The sequence below is a fragment of the Mustela lutreola genome, chromosome 15, assembly GCF_030435805.1.
Source record: "Mustela lutreola isolate mMusLut2 chromosome 15, mMusLut2.pri, whole genome shotgun sequence".
Classification (NCBI taxonomy): domain Eukaryota; kingdom Metazoa; phylum Chordata; class Mammalia; order Carnivora; family Mustelidae; genus Mustela; species Mustela lutreola.
The window spans coordinates 22,899,709-22,913,944 of NC_081304.1; the positions used below are offsets into that span (position 1 = coordinate 22,899,709).

The 14,236-nt window shown below is 51.4% G+C and overlaps 1 long non-coding RNA gene across 2 annotated transcripts; it reads left to right on the plus strand.

Moving 5' to 3' along the window:
• The first annotated feature begins 3,343 nt into the window (after positions 1–3,343).
• On the plus strand, positions 3,344–10,183 carry LOC131815760 (uncharacterized). Of its 2 annotated transcripts, none has more exons than XR_009347840.1 (2): positions 3,344–4,282; positions 6,703–10,183. It is a non-coding gene; the product is annotated as an uncharacterized LOC131815760 (long non-coding RNA). The 2 variants fall into 2 exon arrangements; XR_009347841.1 differs by having other exon boundaries at positions 3,344–4,188.
• The last annotated feature ends 4,053 nt before the right edge of the window (positions 10,184–14,236 follow it).

A 14,236-nucleotide genomic window follows, 5' to 3' on the forward strand; every position in this document is an offset into this window, starting at 1 on the left:
TAAACGGGCGCGGCGGGGAGGAGGCCTGTCTCCGCGGCTTCCGTGACGGGGGGAGGGGTCCGAGAGCTAGAGATTTGTCGGAGCGGGCCAGAGGACCGCGATCCTTGCGAGGACTGCCAAGTGCCGGTATCTTGGTCGGCTTTGTGAACTTCGCTCATACGAAAAGTTAAGAAACAGAAGAGAAGTGTCACTTAGGAGTTTTTAACGAATTATTTTTCCTGACAAGAATAAAACTTCAAGAAAATCAAACGCAAAAAATGTCAGCCCTAACCATGCACCAGTTTCGGAATATTTGAATATTTGCTTTCGGGACCGACCGCGGCCGAAGTGGCCGAAGTTTCGGGTTTCGCAAGATGAGGGTCACTCGAAGGCCCATCGGTCCCTGCATCCAGGGGTGGGCAACGTGGGGCGGCCGAGGCTTTGTCTCCGGTTCTCATCCCATGCGGGTGACCGCCCGAAGATTGTGAGGTGAACGCGCGATGATACTTGTGCGTTTAGTAAGTGTATTAGGAACTGTTTCGTTTAATCCTTCCCATAACCCTTTGGGATGGGTGTTAATATTCCGTTTTATAAACAAATTAGGTGAGGTTCTGGCGGATGAAGTGACTTGCCCGAAGTCACACAGCCTTGAAAACGGCAGAGCAGGGACTTGAACCCACTCTGTCCTCCGCTAGGGCTCGGGTTCCGCCACCACGCATTGGTCAAATGCCTGTGTTGATGTCCGCCCATCACAAACGCTCCCTTCTGAGGTCTGGAGAAACCCGGTTCCGCGCGGGTTGGGCTGGATTCGCGGCGGGCACTCCGAGGGCTGAACTGTAAAGCTTATTCCCGGTCTTCCAATATTTCCCTGAGAACCTACTATGTGCTTATGCACCCCCCCCCCCAAAAAAAAAAGCAAGAGCGGGACTCAGCCAACAAGTGGTTCAAGTCCGTCTTGCTCTCCTTGGAGTAACTGTGCACTGATTTGGGGGTGTCACGCTGATCTGGGCTGTGCAATTTTCAGCGACTGTCTTCACCTCTCAGGCTCAGCTTGTCCTTCCTATATGGGACGTTAACTCCCTCTGGCAAGTGTCATAGTGAAAATCTAACGAAAATCCTTTTGGAAAGCGCTAAGGCACACAGTAGGCACTCAATCCCTGCTCTCTCGCTCTCCGCCCACCCCTCTCTGCATGCCAGGGCAGCGCGTTCCCGCTCCCGCTTCCCGCCTCCAGCATCCTCGCCCGACTCGCGCGTCCCGCGGCTAAGGGACTGGGGCAGAGAGGACCAAACAGAAAATTATTTCCGCCCGCTCGGCCCGCCCCGCCCCGCCCCGCCCCGCCCGTCCCCGGAGCCAGAAGGGGATTGTGGGGCCGCCGCGGCCGCCGCCGGAGCCGAGCGGGGCGGAAGCGCGCGTCGCGCTGCTGCTCGGGCCCGACCGCGCCGGCCCCCGCACCTCCCGGCCAGGGACCGCGGGCTGTGGTCGGGGCGGTCCCGGGGCCCGAGGCGGCTGCCGCCGCGCGCGTTTCCACGAAGCCTGGCTCTCTGGTTCCCAGAACCGAGCGGGGGAGGCTGAAGAGTGTTGAGGTTTCGCTTCTGCTAGCCGGCCGGGCGCTTGGTTTCGCGGGTCCCGGGGGCTGGGGGCGCGCCCTCCGGATTAGAAAGCCCCGGGCTCCGGGAAGGAACTGCGCCGGCGCCCGCGGGTTTGCATTGGGTTTGCGTCTCGCTTTCCCTCCCGAAAGCAAAGCTTCTGACCTTGGGGCGTTCAGAGAGGTTAAGTTACTTTCTCGAGGTAACCCAGTCTGTAAGAGGCTTCAGGTGGTTTCCTGCCGGGTAGGAGAGCCTGGCGAGGCCGAATAGAAGGAGAAAGGCTGGGGCCAGAGAGACGTGGGTTCAAGACTCCGCCTAGCCACTTACTGGCTTTGACCATCGGTTAGTAATTACTACTCCGCGACCCTCAATACCCCCATCTCAGAATGTGATCGCTACTTCCAACCTTATGGCTGATGTCAACAGTGACACTGTCAAGTGTGGGGCATAGGGAAGGGTGTTTTCCCCGTCAAAGGTTATGTCCCTGCGGTGGTCTCTCCAGCAGGCCTGCCTGGGGTGCGAGGGCGGGTGTACAGGTTCTTTCCTAAGTCAGACATCCTGTGCAAGAGGGAAAGAAGCTCGATTTAAAGGGGAACTGGTGGGAGTTAGGGGATTCCCCAGGCATTAGGCGGCCAGCCGTCACGATTATTGTAAATAGTGACTCTGCTTGGTGGGATTTTTGGCTTTTCAAATCTTTCTACGGGAACAGCACAGTACTTAGTGTCAAATCCCGCCTCTGCCATTAGCTGGCAGTGTGACACACAGTCTGGCTACCTCAGTTTGCCAATCTGGAACATGGGGATAGTTGGATGCCCTCTTCCAATCGTGGGGGCTTTGGCAGCTCCAGCCAGCTAAGATCCCGAAGGATGCTTTAAGAGCTGTGAGTGAAGTGGTCCCTTTGATTACATTAGGTTGTAAAGGAACTTCTGTTAGGGAGCTAAGATGGATAGGAAAGGAAGAGGTTCGTGGGATGAAGTAGCCATCTACTCGGTCTTTTCTCAGAGCTACCTGGAATCTAGTCCCAGCCCTGCCCCTCGCCAGCTGTGTGACCTTGGGCAAAGCACTTGTCCTCTCTGGCATTTGGTTGGGTGACCGGATCTTGAAAATCTCATTGCAGTTAACATTTTGTGGTTGATGACTTTGCTCCTGGGAAGTTTCCAGGCTGAGAGAGGACAGATGAATAGCATATTTGCCCTGCTATGTTCCCCTTTTCCTCCAGTTCCTCCTGAAGTCTAATCTCCATTCCTCCTGTTATAATTGCTGTCATAATAGAAGTTGAAAACGTTGTATTCTTCAGTCTTTTAGCAAACACTTCATTGAGTCTTCACGGATGGGCCACAGGAGAGACACAGATAACACCAAGGATGGTGGGAGTGACAGGCATATAGAGAAATAACTTAAGGGATAAAAGAGCCGTGCTGGTGCTCAGAATAGTGCTAACATGGGTAGGAAAGAAGTAATTGTGTTTAGGGAGTCAGAGAAGGTCTCAGCTGGGACCAAGTGGGTACAGGCAGATAAAAGACAGAAGAACATTCCAGGCGGGGTGTATGTTCAAAGGCACAGAGGTAAGAACCAGCAAAGTGTGTACTGAAGTTGTGTCTTGTGCCAGCCACAGGGTGGTAGGTGTGGCAGGAAAACAGTAGGGAGGGTTAGAGGGATAGCCTTAAGGCAAACGCTAGATTAAGGGGACCTTGCATATTTGCTAAGGACTTTGGACTTAATCCCAAGGGCAGTGGGGAGTCACTAAGGGCTTTTAAGAGGTGCAAACATGGCGTGTCAAGTCTGGAGTTGGTTAGGGTTGGGGGGAGGCTGGAGGGTGGGAGATTGGTTAGGATAGCAATCCTTAACCTTTAAAATGCATGGAATCCCTGGGGGGTCTTGTTAAAATGCAGATTCTGATTCAGCAGGTCTGAGATCCATCATTTTTAACAAGCTCCCAGGTGATGTTGTATTGTTGATCCAAAGAGCACACTTGAACAGCAAGTGGTAGCAGACTTGTAAGGGCCCTGCGGAGAGAAGATGGTCTGACTCCAGCAGAGCGGAGGGGATGAGTGAAGCACTGGGGTTGAGGATGTCAAGAAGGTGGGATCTTAAGACCAGGACTGGGACTGCTGAGTAGGGCAAGACCCGGGAAATAACTCTCAGAGGGGCAGCTTGGGGATTTGGTTGATGGGGCTTTTCTGTCCACTCGCTGATAGACCCCAGGAGTGAGGACGGGGGGTGGAGCTGGTAAGGAGCCACTTTGGACCCCCTGGCATCGCGTGTTTGTGGCACACACGAGATGCTCAGTAGGCAGTGGATGGTTTCTGTCTGTATCAGCAGAGTCTGGGCTGGAGGGACCCGGAGTGAGAGGGTCAGAAGGCTGTCCAGAGAAGCTAGAGCGTTCATGGAATTCGGAGAGGGACTTTTAAGAAGGAGGAAGTGATGCCAGGGTCACATGCCATTGAGAGGTCCAGAGAGGAAAGGGTTCTGCAAGGAGGAGGTCCCTGGTGACCTCAGCCTGGAAAATTCCAGGCACTGGGGGGTGTGGGTTAAGCATGGATTGGAAGGCGAGAAGGGAGGGGTTAGTGGAGAATGTGCTAGGGGGACGGGAGGGTCAGGAGACAAGGATAGACACCTATGGTGAGTATGATGATAATGACGGCTTGCTTTTGATGGAGCTGGTGTGCCAGGCACTGTGCCAAATTTCCAATGTGCTCCTTGCAACACCACTGAGGTAGGTTCTGTTCTCGTTCCTGTTTTATAGGGAAGGGAATGAGCTTAGAGCTCAGAGAGCACACAGCCAGCAGGCGCAGAAGCAGGACTTGAACCCCGCTTTTAACCGTGGGGTGGGTCAAAATGATCAGTAAGAGAACTGTTCTGGAGCTAGTTCAGGTCTTATATCCCCTTCTCCCCAAATCTCTCCCTATCTGTGACACTAATTCACTGTCATTTATTTAACCCGCCAGCATTTGTTGACGGCTGCAACTGATGTGTGAGATAATGGGCCAGACTTCCGTGATGCAGAAAGGATTGAAACAGGTTGCAGCCCTGCAGGCATTCAAGGTGGAGAGGAAGGGCTGGCTGGTGGGCAGCAAACTACACCATACAGTGTGACATGTTATCGGAGGTGCGGGGGCCGGACTGCTCTGCAGAGAGCCCCGGAGAAGGAGCTCCAGTGTCTGCCCGGGGAAGTCGGGCAAGGCTCTTTGGAAGAGACAGGGTCAGAGCTATGACTTGAAGGTGACCAGGAGTTTGCTGGGTCACCAGGTGAGAGAAGCACTTAAGGCAAGGCAAGGACTAGCAGGTGTCCATGCTAGCATGAGAGCACCGCTGCGTTCGGTGAGGGGGGGGGCAATGTGTTCAGTGAAGGAGGAGTGGAAAGTGGAGGTGGTGGTGGGCGGAAAGGGGACATGAGGGCGGATGGGATCAGTGAGGCAGAAGGCACCTCACCTGGCCCCTCCCCAGAGCAAGAGATCCCGTGGAAGATGCCGAGCACATGAAGGTGTTGCGAAGTCCAATGGCGGTAGCGAGTCGGAGGTCTGAGGGTAAAGGCAGAAGACGGAGTGACTTCTGAAATGATCACAAGTGCTGCAGTGTCAGCTCCACGGAACAGTGATTTTTATGTGTTGTGTTTGCTGATGTATCCCCAGCCCGTGGATCAGCGTCTGACACATAATGGGTGCTCAGTTAATATTTGCTGAATGAATGAATGAATGAATGAATGAGTGAATGGATGAACGGTTGACCACCTCTGGGAGTGAGGAAGAGACTGTGTACTGGAGTGTGGGGACTGAGAAACAGGATGTGTAGAGGGTGAAGTAGAGAGAAGGGGGTGAGGGACAGGTGGTAGTCAGGGACTGGGAGGGTGACTCCCAGCTTTCTGTCTTAAACAGCAGAGCTCCTGAGGAAGGGAGGAGGAGGAGCAGAATTGGGAGAGTTGAAGAAATCAGATGGGGGCTTCTTGAACTGGGGGTCTGGTCGTCTGTCCCAGAGGAAGGTTGGATATATATGTCACTTTAGAGACTATAAAGTGCTTTGGAAGCCTGCGTAATATTCTGTCAACCTCTTCTGCCATATCCTTGATACTCTGAAAAAATATCACAGACATCTTTGAGCATTGTCAGCAATAGACGGTAACCGAAGCCCTGGTGTGCGTGAGATCACCGTGGGAGGCTGTGCAGGTGCAGAGAGCAGAAGGCCAAGGCCAGAGGCATTTAAGAAGGGGCAGAGCGAGAGAAGCCAGGCAAAGAGCATGCAAAGTGACCAGAGATGGAGGAGGACCCCACAGAAAATGGGGTCATGGAAAGGGGGGAGGAGGGATGGTAAGAGGGGCCTGTGCGGTGTAGGTGTCTCAGAGTGGGGCAGCTGGCCCAGCGGGGTGGAGGGGGTGGCAGTGGCTTGCATGAGAAGGGGGCATAGTGTGAATTTAGACAACCTTCCTAGGGGCTGGGCTGTGAGCTGACGGGAGACATGACAGCAGGGGAGGAGAATTCAAGGTCAGGGACGTGTGGCCCACAGTTTTCCGGGACAGTCTCCCACAGGCTTGGGTGGACCAGAGGGCACCCTGCTTCCCCATTCTTGGGGGGAGGAAGTGAAGGAGGAGACTGGTGAATGCCTGTATAAGACACTTCTGCTTGTTAGCCTCTACTCTCTGTAGAACATTTTTTAGTTCTCGGTTTGTCCCCAGTTTTATCAAGATATAATTGCTCACACTGTATTACTTTCAGGTGTACAACATGATTTGACATCTGTAGATATTGTGAAATGATCACCGTCATAAGCTTAGCTAACATCCACCATGCTCTGTTTCCTGAAATCAACTTTTTATGGAATAATTCCCATGTAATAAAATGCACACATCTTAACTGTGTAAGTGATGACTTTTGGCAAAGTAGCCACCATGCTGATAAAGATAGAGAACGTTTCCATTTCCCCAGAAAGTTCCTCCCTATCCAGGTCCTTCATATTCTCTGGCCACAGGCAAACACTGATGTGATCTCTGTCACAGTGGGTCATGGTGGATTCATTTTGCTGGTTCTAGAACTTCCTCAGAGTGGAATCTTACCATACGTACTCTTTTGTGTTTGGCTTCTCTTACCCAGCACTATGTTTTGTTTTGTTTTTGTTTTTGTTTTTGTTTTTTCTCTGAAACAGGACATGAAGCCATTGCTGTCTAGGGGGCTCAGATGGAGAACAGGAGAGGGAGCCCCTTACCTCCAGTGAGCAGTGTTCCCCAAGTGTGGCCTTCCGCAAAAGCAGAGAAAGCAGCCATGTGGGTGTGGGTTCAGGTTTGAGTGTGTGCTGGGAGTGGAAGCATTTCAGGTACAATTTACCTCCCTCATGGCAGGGGCAGGGTGAGGCCCTGGGGCTCACTGGCATGACTGAGGCCTGGAATCAGAAGCAGACACTGAAGGCCTTCAAGCTGGATGGTGGAGTTGGGACTGAAAATCCTGCGGTCACGCCTGACTTCCCACTCTCCACCACTGGCCTGGCCACTTCTGTTGAAATGTCTCTGGAATCCTTCTCTTTGTTCCTTGACCCTCAGCGCCTTGAGCTTAAGCCTCTGCTTGCCTGGGCTAAGCCTCTCTTGGGACCTGCCTGTCCTCCCTCTGGGGGGGGGGGGTCTCTTTATCTTGACCTACCTCTCCCATATCTGCCCACCATATGTCACAGGTGTTTTCTGGAGGTTGTCATCTGTCCCGTGCCCCCATCCTGTTTCAGGGGAACGTCCCACTGGGTGATCTACCCTAGAATTCTCTATCTACCTTAATCTCCCCACCCCCCAACAGCACCAACTGCTTCACCCACGGCCTTCTCCATCTCCAGTGCTCGCAGCTCGATCTTTCTAGCTGTTCGGGCCCCAAACCTGAATTTCTGATTTTGCTCCCGCCTCTGCTCTGTCAGCAGATCCTGCCAGCTCCACCTTCATGACACACACAGAGTCTGATGACTTCCCACCATCTGCACCATCGTCCTCTCCCGTGGGTGACTGTGGTGGTCTCCTAATTGCTCCTCCGCCTCCCCTCTCCCCTCTGACATCGCTTCCCTACACAGTGGCCAGAGTGGTCCAATGAAGCTGTAAGATGATCACGTGGCCCCTGAGCTCCAGAGAGCTCCCACTATACTCTGGGGGAAGCCCAGCTCCTAACAGGGGCGTGTAAGTCTTACAGAGCCCGCTGCCCCAATCGCTCTGGCTTCATCTGCACTGTTCCCCTCGTTTCTGTTCTGTGGCCACACTGGCTTCCTTGTTGTTCCCCCGTGCGCCGTGGGCATGCCCCTGCTTTCTCAGTTAGGCTCTCATGGGCCCCCTTCCTTACACCCACCACCTGTGCCCTTTCTGCCCCGCCCCAACCTTCCTTACCCTTTTCCTTTGTCCTTGACCGTCTCTTTCCTATGTTTCTATCTGTTGGTGGTGGTCAGTGTTTCCCCTCCGATGGAAGTGCCATGAAGACAAGGACCTTTTTCGGATTTGGCTGCTGTTCTCAAGGAACTAGAACTGTGCCCGGCACACCCTTGCTGTTTGATGAATATTTACTGAAAGAACAGAAGGAAGGAATTCTGAGCATCTGTCTTTGTGCCCTGGACACTAGATGCAGGCCCAGGAACCAAGCCTCGCCCATCTGATGCCTTCGTGATCTGCTCTGAGGATCCAAGTGACCAGAACAGAGGCTGGTGGGGTTCCTTCTTGATGGCTTTGCCCAGAGTGCCCTGGGGGCAGGGGGACTGTGTCCGGGGCCCATTTCTGCTGAGAGACGGCTGTACTTTTCCCTTCTTGGCCCCCAGGGCTCCAACTCTAGGTGATCCTTTCTATTCCTCTGTTTTTCCTAAGAAGCCAGAATCAGTTTTCCAGACCCCTGGCTGGTTCATCTCAGGATCACTAAAGCCAGCAGCTCCTCAATCATGGTCCAGCTTGACCTCTCCCAGGAAGAGCATAGCTATGCCTGTGGTTTCTACCCTGACCCGGGCGCCCATGACTTAGTCCTGATACTTTCCAGTCCCAGGCCTTCCCCCTGGCTCCTCAGGCCATGCCCACTTTTATTTGTGTCTGGGAACCGAGACCAAAACTGAACTGACAGCTTGTCCCTGGACCCGCCCCTCCTCTTGTCCTACTTTGGTTAATAGCCTCTCTCTCCTGAGAAAGAAACGTGAGGGTCCTTCTTAATTCTTTCTCTCTCTCTCTCCCTCCTCCTCTGAATCAGCCAGCCAGTCTCATAAAACCAGCCTTGTCAACACCTCTTAAATCACACTTTCCCGAAACATGGCCCTCTTTCAGTCCTAAACATCTCTGTGGCCAATGTCAGCAGGTGCCTCCCAGCTGACTTCTCTTAACCATCGTCCTCCTCACCACACCCTCCATGTGGCTCTTGGAACCAGTCTCTGGGCTATGCTTCTGCTGGGCACTGAATGTTCAGGTTCCAGAATATCACCCTCAGACAGCTCCCTATCCCGGGGGGTGCCCACACCCCTAAGCTCCGGAGACAGAGGGCACTAGCCAAGAGAAAAGACAGCCCATGCACCAACTTCAGTCTCTGACCCAGCTGAGCCAAGAGAGAGACTGGATGGCTCTGGGCTCACACTCACCACTGTACCGCTCACAGAAAACAGGTCTCATCAGAATGAATGGAAGAGTGTCCTTGCTTTGAATGAAATGCCAATGAAGGATAACTTAAGCTAATTATCGAGTCATGCCGGAAGCCAAATTATAGGCATTGTCATGTTATAAACACCATTTCTCAAGAGAGCAGCTTGGAGACATCTGGGCAGCTGGAAGCCTGAGCTCATTATCTTCCCCTCCAACCTGCTCTGTCTCCTCCTGCATCCCACCCATGATATGCGGGAAGCCTCAGCCTTCCCTCCGCCCCATGGCCAGTCGCTCATTCTCCCTCAAATAACCATGGTTGTGGTCTCCGACTCCCATCCGGTCTTCACCATCTCTTGCAGGAACTGTGGGTGAGTGACAGAGAGTGATGCCTCTGCTTTCCTCATCTGCAAAAAAGGATTTTTGTTTTAAACACAGTGAAGGTTTCACTTTAATCAAGTATGCCAGATGCAGGGCATGGAGTTGAGTTCAAGCTGAACATTTGGGAAATGCTAGTTCTCTATTCCCTTCATGCTTCCGCACCCTTCCCCTTGCCAAGTCGGACCACATGATTTCTTTCGCTTAAAAGTGGTCCTTGGGATGCCTGGGTGGCTCAGTGGGTGAAGCCTCCGCCCTACGGCTCAGGTCATGATCTCAAGGTTCTGGGATCAAGCCCTGAGTCCGGGCTCTCTGCTCAGTGGGAGCCTTCTTCCCCCAGTCTCTCTGCCTGCCTCTCTGCCTACTTGTGATCTCTCTCTCTGTCAAATTAAAAAAAAAAAAATGTCCTTAATTTCCCAACCTATAGGATAAAATCCAAATTTGTTTTATTTTTTAAAGATTTTATTTATTTAGGGACGCATGGGTGCCTGAGTTGTTTAAGCAGCTGCCTTCCGCTCAGGTCACGATCCCAGCATCCTGAGATCGAGTCCCACATCGGGCTCCTTGCTCAGCAGCGAAGGGAACCTGCTTCTCCCTCTGCCTCTGCCTGCCACTCTGTCTGCCCCTGCTCACTCTCTCACTCTCTCTCTCTGACAAATAAATAAATGAAATCTTTTTTTTTTAAAAGATTTTATTTATTTATTTGACAGAGAGATATCACAAGCAGATGGAGAGGCAGGCAGAGAGAGAGAGAGAGAGGGAAGCAGGCTCCCTGCTGAGCAGAGAGCCCAACATGGGACTCGATCCCAGGACCCTGAGATCATGACCTGAGCCGAAGGCAGCGGCTTAACCCACTGAGCCACCCAGGCGCCCATAAATGAAATCTTTTTAAAAAAAGATTTTATTTACTTATTTAGAGAAAGTGTGAACGTCGGGGAGAGGGAGAGTGCAAATCTCAAACCGACTCCACACTTAGCACAGAGAGCTCCATGCTGGGCTTGATCTCGAGACCGTAAGATCACAACCTGAGGTGAAGTCAAGAGTCAGTCACCCAACTGATTGAGCCACCCAGGCACCCCTAAAATCCGAATTTCTTATCAAGGCATTCAGCCCTTTGAGTTCCTGCCTGCGGTCCTTACCACTGTTCAGCCACACTGACCTACTTCATTCACTTATTAAAAACACAGTCATTCATGATGTGCCTGGCTGACTCCATTGGTACAGCATGCAACTCTTAATCTTGGGGTCATGAATTTGAGCTCCATATTGGGTACAGAGCTTACTTTTTTTAAAAAAGATTTTATTTATTTATTTGACACAGAGAGAGATCACAAGTAGGCAGAGAGGCAGGCAGAGAGAGGGGGAAGCAGGCTCCCTGCTGAGCAGAGAGCCCGATTCAGGGCTTGATCCCAGGACCCTGAGACCATGACCTGAGCTGAAGGCAGAGGCTCAACCCACTGAGCCACCCAGGCACCCCCAGAGCTTACTTTTTAAAAATAAATAAAAATAAATAAACAAAACCGCAGTCATTACAAAATATCATCCCACAGATTACTTGCTGGCCCTAAAGGAAGAAAACGCAACTTCTCAATAAAGAAATCTGCTCTCACCAATGCAGACCTGCTAGTCAGTGGTCCATCACTGAGGCTGGAACTCAGACACTGAGGATACCAGACATAGTGTGATATGAGGGAAGGATTCTTCATGAGGTGTTTTTGCTAGTCTAGTCAACCAAAATCTAATCAAGCCTGTAGATCTAATTTCCAGTTTGCAGGAAATACAGGATAAACAACACCACAAGGAAGCAATCAGAGAAATCTAGAAGGTGGGACATGATGTCTGTAATTTACTTAAAATACTTCAGCAATTCAACAACTCAATGGCATGGGGGAAAAAGTTATTCTAGATTTAAATGGGACTTAAGAGACATAGCCAATTGCAATGTGTGGACCTGATTTAGATCTTTGATGGAACAAACCAAATGTAAAACATTTTTGGGGGGACAGGGAAATGTGAATATGGGCTGGGTATTGGACAATATTAAGGAATTATTATTTTTTAAAAGATTTTATTTATTTGACAGAAACAGAGTGGAACAGCGAAAGGGAGTAGCAGGGAGAGGGAGAAACAGACTCCCCCCGAGCAGGGAGCCTGATGTGGCACTTGATCCCAGGACCCTGGGATCATGACCTGAGCTGAAGGCAGATGCGTAACCTACTGAGCCACCCAGACACCCCTCAAGGAATTATTGTTAATTTTGTAAGGTGTGATCATAATATTGTATTTTTTAAGAGATTTAATTTATATATTTGAGAGAGAGAGAGCAGGGGAGGAGCATATGGGGAGGGAGAGGGAGAGAGTCTCAAGCAGACCCTAAGCTGAGTGTGGAGCCTGATGAAGGACTCCATCTCAGACTCTGACCTGAGCAGATACCAATAGTCAGATGCTTAACCAACTGAGCCACCCAGGTGCCCCAGTCATAACGTATATTTAAAAAATTTCCTATTTAGGGGTGAACAGTCATGCAAACTCTTAAGTCCCTTGAAAATATTTAAGCAAAAATGATAAATACGCAAAAATGCTAATAATTATTAACATAGGGGCGCCTTGGTGGCTCAGTGGGTTAAGCCGCTGCCTTCGGCTCAGGTCATGGTCTCGGGGTCCTGGGATCAAGCCCCGCATCAGGCTCTCTGCTTAGCAGGGAAACTGCTTCCTCTTCTCTCTCTGCCTGCTTCTCTGCCAACTTGTGATCTCACTCTCTCTGTCAAATAAATAAATAAAATCTTTTAAAAAATTATTAACGTAATTACCCATCTAGGTAATGGGTATGTAGGGTTTATTTTACTATTCTCTGCTTCTCTCTAGGTTACAGATGTGCCTGATAGAAAAGACTTTTAAAATGTATTTGCATGCCAACAATGTGTTAAGCACTGGGCTAAGGCAAAATCTAACATACTTCTTGTCCACATGAACTAGAGTGTGGCGGGGAGAGGTGAATAATCAGTTCATCACACTAATGATTAAATAGTGACAAACAGATGAAAATGCTTTGAAGGAAGATACGTAGGTTTGGGGGGGGGGTGGAATAAAGATGGAAGATGACCTGGTTAGTATCTGGAGGAGTGGGAGAGGTGTCCTCTGAGGAAGGAATGATTCAGTGGGGCTCTGAAGAGGAGTGGGCATTGGCCTGGTACAGGTGAAGGGAGGTGGGGGGAAAGTGTGCAGTTGGAAGGAACAGTATATGCTAAGGGAGGGAGAGGGGGGATCTTGTTGCTTTAGGCACTAAGGGAGTCCTGGGTAGCTGAAGGGAGAGACAATGGCACAGGGGACATGGGGGTGGAAGGTGAGGGAACTCATTCCCTCTCCCCAGGAGGACCTGTGGGTAGGGCTGTCAGACCCAGGTAACCCTGCTTGTGAGCCAAATGAATGATTTCACTCTGCATCCGGAAAGCAGTGGGAAGCCGTTAAAAGGTTTGGAGCAAAGAGTAACCCAATCCAGTTTGTGGCTTAGAAGGATAGCTGGTGGCAATACAGAGGGCACAGTGGGGTGTGGGGGGACCGCTGGGGTGGGCAGAAATAGACATGGCTACGTGACTTGCCAAAACGTTGCCTTGGAGGTGCCAGGATGAGCCCTGAGTTTCTGGCTGTTAAAATGGGTGGCGAGTGGAGCCTTCCACCGGGCTACGATTCCCTGGAAGTGGGAAGTGTGGCAGAGGAGGTGAGCTGCTAATGGCCTGGGACAGGTTGATTTTGCTGAACTTCTGGAACTCCCAAGCTAGAGGCTGGGAGGGCAGTTGAGTGTCTTGGTCAGAGCTGAGAGGAGCAGTATCTTCTGAGCTCCCCCCTGACCCAGTGGATGGATGCTCATCGTGGAGTGGGCACAGAAGAAGAACGTCTATAGAAAGAGGAGAGAAATTCTTGCCAGAGCCTTGAGGACCCCATGACGTCTGGGCTGAGGCAGGGAGAACGAGCCTGCACCCATACCACCAGGGAGAAGTCAGGGAGGAGGGAGGGCACCGGGAAAGCGGTGCCCAGGAGGTGAAGAACTATAGACGGTTCCTAGAAAGAGGAAGTGGCCAATCATGTGGGATGCTGTTGAGAGGTCAAGACAAGAGGACTGACAAGAGCCTGCCAGTTTCGATGAGATGGACGCCCCGGGACTTCGGCAACAGCTATTTCGGTGGCGGGTGGGGGTGGAAGCAGATGGAAGTGGGTTGAGGAGCAAGTGGGAAGTGAGAAACGGAAGACAGTGTGTAGACAGCTCTTGGGGGAAGTTTGGCTGTGAAGGGGAGGAGAGAGGGATGGGGGCTAGAGCCTATGGGGTCAAGGGAAGATGGGGCTTTTAAATGGGAGGGACACACTGATGGAGTGGGCTGCCTGAGACAGATAAGGGATGACTCAGAGGGCGGATGCGTCGGGACCAACGCCAGGATGCCCCCTCTACTTAACAGGGAGAAAGAGATGTTGATGGCTGCTAGTTGGCAGCACATGGGACAGGCACTTGCTTGCTTCTGTTCCTTGCCCATACTGTTTCCTCAGTTGGAATTCTTCTCTCATGCTTCCTTTGGTATTCCTGCTCATCCTTTAGAAACTAAGTGGGAGATCACCTTCTCTGAGAAGACTTCCTTTCCGTATGGTTACCCTGACTTTAATGTTCCAAGGACCATGGTCATTCCTCTGTTGCTTCTTCTCAAATTAGCCTAGAATGTCCATCTCCCCCATCAGCTATGT